Genomic DNA, 8602 nt, shown 5'->3' on the forward strand with positions numbered 1-8602 from the left:
GCTCAGCTAAACTTTCAATCTTCTTAGTAATGATCATAATTGGAATAGTCTGGAAATGGCAAAGTTTTGAGTTGCGGAGCCAGACGATAATATTTTGAGATATTAATTGAGGGGTTTCTTTTCTATATTCCTTGAGCCCATTACTTTTCTCTCTACCATTCAACATCCTTAAGGAGAGAAAGAGCTTCTAAAATAAAAATGAAAACAGACAAATAGCAGAGACAATATTTCTGAAAGCAATGGTTTTCAATCTCAAGAGCCACAAACTTGAGAGAAAGACAAATTGTTTTTATTGTTATTTTATTATGAAGATTTGTCAGGCATATTAAGATCCAAACATTTACAGGGCTAAGAATTAAGTACCAGAGAATCAAAAAATGAAGGAAGTTGTGTAGGCAGATGGACTCGAAGAGTCCTCCAATTTGATCATGTATTTATTCAACTAACTTCTCTGGGGGCTTATTGTGTTCCAGGCACTGGTCTCAGTGCTGGAGATATAGCAATAAGTAAAATAGGCAAAAATCCCTCTCTCAAAGAGAATACTTTGTAATTGGTAGAGACAGACAAAAATTAATATAACTCTTGCAAAATGTTTAGTGTATTATGTGATCATAATTGTAAAGTTAAATACAGTGTACGAGTAGCTCCAAGTAAGTAAAAAAAAATAGAATGGATAAGCAAAAGGAATCTGCATCAGGATAAAGTGAACACAGAGAACACAGGCATCAGGATCAAAGGCCATCACAGGAAATTTAGATTCTTCCCCCCTCCCCAATTACGTATCTAAACGTAGTGCTTGATGATTATCAACTAGGTGGACTAAAGTACATTAGAGAGAGGTGAGCAAGAACAAGATCTTTCAGACCAACCTGAGGCTTCTCCCCCAATGACCGTGTAGTAAATTGATTGCAAAAAATGGTTACAATACTTCACCCTTCTCTGTAATTACACTCTTTACAATGTGACTTTGTAGCAACTCTCATCAAGAGGTGATACTTATTTTCCCAATTCTTGAAACTGGTCTGGCCTTGTGACTGACTTTGGCCAATAGAATGAAGTGCGGCAGAGGTGTGTGAGTTCCGAGCCTGAGCCTCAAGAGGTTATGTGCTCTTCTACACATTTTTTGGAACCCTGTCACTACGACATGCACAAGTCTGGGCTACCCTGTGAGAGAATGAAAGCTCACTTGCAGGAGAGCCATGTTATCTCAGCAAAAGTCATCAAAGGTCATTCTAGACCAAACTATTGCCAGATGAACACCAGATATCTGTGAGTGAGCTGCAGGCAAATCAGCAGGGCTGCAGATACCTAAAAGAATCCAGCTGAGATCATAAGAAACACTTAGCTGATGACTTGTAAGCAATAATACATGTTTATTGTATAAGCCACGGAGTTTGGAGTGGCTTATTTCACAGTGATAACTAACTGATACAACCAGGAAAATGTATGAATTGTACATAAATTCTCCAAGACCTTAGAATGTCCCTGGGTAGAAGCGAGAAGAACAGGAAATTGGAAAATATTGAGTTTAAATCCTGAATTAACCACACTGAAATATGGAAGTAATTAAGTTACTTTAGATTGGAAAATTGGTAGAAATGGGATGTGTGAACTGAAGTTCAGTATGAAAAAGAGTCACACACACATCTGAGATGCAATTGTAAATTATAAACTGGTTATACTTCTGCTAAAATAATTTCAGTGATACTAGTGAGGCAGTTGCTCTGGATAAGTAAGTCATTGTTGTCATTACTCAGCCATGCCCTTCAGGGACCACAGTTCCTAGTATCCTCACAGTTTCTAAATCCAAAATGAATTATTTCAAGAAATCTGTTACTCTTGTTTCCATAGCACATTACTGAATTTTAAAAATTGAAAGCATTCTTTCTGTATACAATGGGTAGCTTCTGAAAGGAAAATGTGAAATGAACTCGAGACTATAGTGAAGACCGTGCAGCCTATAGCACCATCAAAAAGGCAACAAATTTCTTCATCTTCAGTCAACTGTGTGACCTAGAGTAAGGGTTGGAATAAATCTCCTCTAAAAGTTTGCTTGTGTTTATACAAACAATAATTTAAGTGCCTACTATCCTCGACAGAGAACTTTGATGAAGAGATAAGAACTGGGAATGAGGGGGAAAACTGGAGTTCAGATAATATCACCCAATGCTAGAAGTTAGAAATCAATGAATTAACAAGACCAGGACCCAAATCAGAATTGATGATTCAAAACAAAACAAATGGAAGGAACAACAGTAAAGAAAATTAGGATGCCTTTCTAAATTATATTGCTTTTCTTTCTTCCTTCCTTCCTTCCTTCCTTCCTTCCTTCCTTCCTTCCTTCCTTCCTTCCTTCCTTCCTTCCTTCCTTCTTTCTTTTCTTTCTTTCTTTATTCCTATTTATTTTTTTAAGAACATTCAGGGCCACCATATTTCACAACTCCAGGAGCCAATGCTCACATCCTGGTCTACGCACATGACACCCACTCTAGTTACACAGTGTATAGCCCATGAATACAGAACTGACCTTGATGGTGTGTCACTCCAGAAGAATATATGGGCTGATTAAGGATTTCTAAACAAATTATTTGTAGCTACTATGTGCTGGCACCTTGCTGGTGTTATAGCACTTGATTGTGTGAGCATTAATAATTAAAACTATTATTATTTATTAGTAATTGTGACATACTATATGATAATATCTAGTAATACATATACAGCAATATATAGCTCCAGAGTTGCAGTAAGGGAAAAGACTTATGTTCTTACTACTCAAAGTGTGGCCTACCATAGACCAGAAGCATCGAAATCACCAGGCAACTTATTAGAAATACAGAATCTCAGGACCAATTTCAGACATGCTCCCCACCCTATTGATTCAGAATCTTCATTTTTAACCAGATCTTTGGGTGATTTGGATGTACATTAAAGCTTGAGAAACACTGATCTATGTAACATCAAGCAGGGTCGTATATCATACTATTCATTAACTTCCAAGCCTATGACCTTAGGTAGATAATAAAGAAGTCTGCATTTCCCCTTTGGGTCATGAAAATTGTTTATATCTATAAGTTAGTTTGAGAATCATATTAAGTTATGGATGCTATCCACAGAAAAAAGGAAATACAAACAAAAACTGCCTACAAATTCAAAGTGTCCGAAAGCATCCATCCATTGCTCATAAGGACGTAAGATCTATGGTCCCTGCCTTTGAATCTGGACAGACTGTGACTATCACAAAAGTGGTGCTGTGTAACTTGTAAGCTAGGTCACAAAAGGTAATACAGCTTTTCCCTGGACTCCTTGGCTTGCTCTGGAAACTAGCTGCCATGCTGTGAGAAAGCCAAGCAGCCACATGGAGGTGTTCTGGCCAATAGCCAGTGTCAACCACCAAACATGGAAAATGACCCTCCATATGACTTCAGACTCCCAAACTTTAAGTCATTCCAGACTTCTGGATGCCCCAGCTTACCTCATATGGGACAGAGAGGAACTGTCACCACTGAGCCCTGCTCAAATTGCACATTTGTGAGGCAAATAAACACTTATTGTTGTTTTAAGCTACTAAGTTTGGAACAGTTTGTTATGCAGCAATAGACACCCAGACAGGTTGGTACATGAGCTCCAACAATGCCTGCCTCAAAGTGCCCTCTCAGTGTCGCTATGAGGAGTGCAACAGCCTCTTCTGGCAAAGCCCAAACTTGGAAAAGAAGGAACTAGACAAAAGCAGGCTTCATTTCCTTTCTTTTCCCACTGGGCCCTGAGAAACCTATGAAAATGAAATGCCAAGAGCAACCCTTGGTATCTCACCATCCTTTGGGTTAAAAATCCAGTATCTTAAGAACTCTGAGTGGAAAAATATGACTTTGTAGAATCCTACACAGCTTGGTGGCCTCTAAGATTAAAATACTGCCTATAGCTAAATTTGTATCTTCTGCAATTAGAAGATAAAAAATCTTTTGCCAGGAAACCACCTGTGAGTTCTGAATAAAAAAGTCTGGTCAAGATTGTTCACTGACATACTTAGGGGACTGGTTGTTCTCAGTCAGCGTTCTAATTCTCCACTTCATGATGGTAGCTACTATCTACATGTGGCTATTTATGTTTGAATTTAAATAAAATAAAATGATAAAGTAAATAGAATTATAAATTCATTTCCTCAGCTACATTAGCTACATTACAAGTGCTTGACAGCTGCATACGGCTCGAAGCCATCACATTAATACACGACACAGATATAGGACATTCCTGTCTTCATAGAAGTTTCTATTGAGCAGTTCTAAATATGTAATATTATCCAGAAAAATTCTCTTCTTTGACTTAAATATATGTTTTCAGCAGCCCTTTGGTGATAAAGGATCCTGGCTTCATTGACAATTTTTAATTTAAAAAATAAACTAAAATTTCAAGGTTAGAGTAGATCGAAGATTATATTGGATCCAGTTTGTGTCTTAGAATTTCTCTTTTGAACAATAAAAAAAACTTCTTCCAAAACCAACAAAAATGTACTGTCTTTGGCTTGTACCATATAAAACCAATTTTCATAATATATAAGTTGATTCCAAGAAATGGATACGACCAGCTGAGCTTTGGCTAATCAAAGTTTTCCTGGACGTACCTGATTGCAATTCATTGATATTTAAGGAAGAAGGAATTTCAACATAGGATCAAATGCTCTCTAAATAAATTGACTTGGCTTATGACAATTTCAAATATAGAACATGAGGTTACAAAATAATTCTGGAAATGCAGGGAAAGCAACTTTCTCAGAAAACATCTTTTCAAAGACAAAGAGGGACTTAAGAAAAAGTATCTCTTTCCTTCCCCAAAATTATTATAGTTCTTAGTTCTTTTCTATTCAAGACAACAAGGATATAAAAATGGACAATTCAGCCAAGTTATGTCCTCCCCATCAAACAAATCTGTGAGTCTTAATAGCTAATCCAGGTGTATCAAGTGCATCTTATTCCTACACTTTAAGGATAATCCAAAAATTATCTTATTGGTTAAATCTATATAAAGGAGATTATGCTATAATTGGCCTTTATACCAGTGATGTACATTATCTCCTTAATTCTTTTTTATCTCTTTAATTATTAAAAACATAAGATCAGAAGTAAGCATGAACAAGTTGCTGACTCATTGTCTTTATGTTACTGGGGAGCAGGTATATTTATAAGGAATCTCTGAAAATTCTATTTCCAGAACATAGTGTCTCTTAGCCTAGTGGAAAGGATGTGGTTTGGCAATGTATGTAGAAACAATGCAAATGCCATGGAATTACTTTTTTATTTTTTTTGATGAGACCCAAAGGTTTTTTTGTTGTTGTTTTGGTTTTTTGTTTATTTGTTTGTTTTTGCTATAGCCCTATAATACTGCAATAGTCATTTCACTCAAATTAAAAGCTTAGTGTACTACTTCTAAAAACTACAACGGTACACAGACCATAAGGCCTTGGAAAGTTATTTAAAACTATTTTAAATAGTTTTCGAGTATGTACATAAAGGAGAGTTTTTTTTAAGTGATCTAAAGTTGACTGACTAATATTATAAAAACTAAAAGTCAAAAATATCCCTAAGATATAAAGCAGCATTATAATAGTATTTACACTAGGAATATACCTGTATTCTGGTTAAGCATTTGGTTCAGAAGAGTCTGTGTAATTAATCATGTCATTGCTTATATATTCAACACTAAAATGGAAAAATCCCTATTGAAGAATACCAGTAGAGGCCCTTCAACTTTTAATATGTGAAGAATTTGAAGAGGACTTACAGCAAAGTAATGAAAATGATTAAAGATTCGAGATAGGATTGAGGAATAAAGGTTAAATGATTTGACATTATTTAAACCTAAAGAAAAGAAAAGCAGAAGGTATTTTAATAACGATCTCTGAAACATGAAGGTTTATTACAAAAGGTGCGGGTCTCCATCTCTGGTACTGACAGAATAAAAGGAAATATTGAAAGATAAGTCAACTATCTATTTGCTGGTGCAATGCTGTGATACAATGTGTCACAAGCTTAGAAAAACACTGTTTTCAGGTTGTATAATGGAATGTTTTTAGTTACATAAGAAAAATCACTATCGAAGTGGGGCAAGCTCCCCAACATAGCCCCTTCTAGCCCTAACTTACCTTGAAGATTCATTGTTCCCAATAGGAGAGGAGGTAATAGTCACCCTCTTTACTCTCACATCTTAATATTGTATAAACAGAACACTTAGCACCCTACCCGCTAACATCACTGCAACCACCAATCCATTTTTTACCTGGTAAAATTTACTAAAGCATAGAAGAAAGAAAGAGACAACCAAGTCATCAGGGAATAAAACAAAATATTTGTCTTCAGGACATAAAAGTTGAACATTGGATGGGTGATGAAAAAATGGAATGTCACTGAAACTAGATCAAGCAGAATTTAAATTCCATCTCAGCCATTACTAAGTGAATGACATGTACTCAAGATTACTTTCATTTAGTCAATCGCCAAATATTTATTGAGCACTTACAATCGTATCAAGCTCTGCTCAGGCCACCATGGAAATATCAGTGAGCAAAACATTATAACCCCTGCCCTCTTGAAACATATACTCCATTGGAAAAAACTGTGTAGGATCTTACATGCCACTGTAGGAACTTTGGATTTTATTCTGAGAATGTTTTTAACAGAAGAGTGACATGATTTAATAAACATTTTTAGATTACTCTAGATTCTGTGAGGAGAATCAATTGCAGAAGGGCATGCATGAAAGTGGCCAGATTAGATCATAGACTAATGAAATAATCTAAGCAAGAGACTGATGGTGGTTTGGACCAGGGTGGTTGCAGTAGATATGGTGAGAAGTGGTCGGTCAATGTACAGTCAATAGGATTTATTGATAAATTGAATTTGCAGTCTGAGAGAAAATCTGAGTGAAAAGTCAAATACAGGTTTTGTAGCAGAGCAACTGGAAAGATAGAATTGCCATTACCGAGCTGGGGAAGACTGTGGGTTGAACAGGGTGTAGGCGGAAGACGAGGCACTTAGTTTTGAATAAATGTTTGTGACATCTATTAGAACACAGAGGCAGATTTCAGAAAGCAATTAGATGAATTGAACTTCATGTCTCAAACTTCACTCCACCTATCTGTAAAATTGTGTAATAATTATGTGAGAATCAGAGATATCATACATGAGGCTCATGACACATAGTAGGCAGTAGTAACCACCATTACTATTTGACAAAACTACGCTAATGTCATGGAGGGAGGCTAATATCAAAAAGGAAAGGGACAGTTAATTATGGTTATAGTGGTGCTGCAAAACAACCAATTATAAATCCTCAAAGGCATACAACAAGAAACATTTATTTAGCTAGCTGTCAGCTGATTTAGGCTGAGCTAGGCTAAGCTTACTTATGTGTCTGCTTCCAGCTGGAAATTCAATTGATTTAAACTGGTGTCAACTGGGAGTGGCTCTGCTCTATGTGGCTTTTGTCTTCCTCCTGGGACTAGTATATTTGTCCCATAGGATCAGAGATGTAAAAGAGAGAAGTACTGATTAGTTCAGAAAAGTAACTGTTATAATTTGCCACTTGGTTTCACACCAACTAAGACCACTGTGAAGCGACCTTATCAGCCCGCCCCTAAATCCCACTGGTCATCTCAGAACTGCCAACGCTCTATCACCTCCTAGTGACATGGATTCATCCTGGAGGCGCATGATCAAGGGTCACCTTGCTCAAAAACTGATTTAAATTGCACATGGTACAAGAGTTCATCACAGATCTTCACACTACCAACAATCTGACCACAGCTGTGAAAAATATTTTCCACCTTAAATACAGGCAAAAAGATGTCTCACTTGCTGCTATAACAACACACATGGCCAATCTTTTCTGAATGACCGAAATATTTTTAGTCTGTTGGTCATCATGAGTAGGATTCGGGTTCAAGCTCAAAAGTGATCAGCTAGTTTGTACTTGTTATTTAAATTTGCTCTTACCTTAAGCCTAATTTCTTAAAAATCTGATGATATATTACAGAGCAGGGGGAGGACATTAAGACTTGGGCTATGTTTCTCCAATTAAATCATTTTTATGAGCTGATGTTTTCACTGATGGAGTAAATGTACCAACTAGTACAAGTTAATAGTAGGGTATGAAATGTAAATATGCTTAGCTGAGATACAAAAGGCTCTGTTATCTATGTTTAGTCCTGTTTGTATGATGTATATATACATATAGCATATAGATTTAAATATAGTTTATGAGGATGGAATTATGGTTTAATTATTAATTAAGCAATATGTGGCAAGGCAACAGTTCTGACATTTATGAGAAAATTAAATTTCCAACATAGAAAGCATAAGACACAGTCGGGTGCATCCAGTCCCCAAGGATGTGATTATCTAATGATAAACCATGTTTTCTGCAGCTGCATGATTGCCATTACAGAAAAAAAAATGTTTATTATAAGTAAGATTGTGTTATTTTTGTATGGAGAATAGATGAAGTTGGTTACGCAGAATATCAAACAGATGTTTCAACCAAATTGTGCATCTTCAATGGATTAATTCTTGCTATTTAAGTTGAACTACTTATGAAAGCAAATATAGGCTAT

This window comes from Pteropus alecto, unplaced genomic scaffold (assembly GCF_000325575.1).
Source record: "Pteropus alecto unplaced genomic scaffold, ASM32557v1 scaffold659, whole genome shotgun sequence".
Taxonomy (NCBI): domain Eukaryota; kingdom Metazoa; phylum Chordata; class Mammalia; order Chiroptera; family Pteropodidae; genus Pteropus; species Pteropus alecto.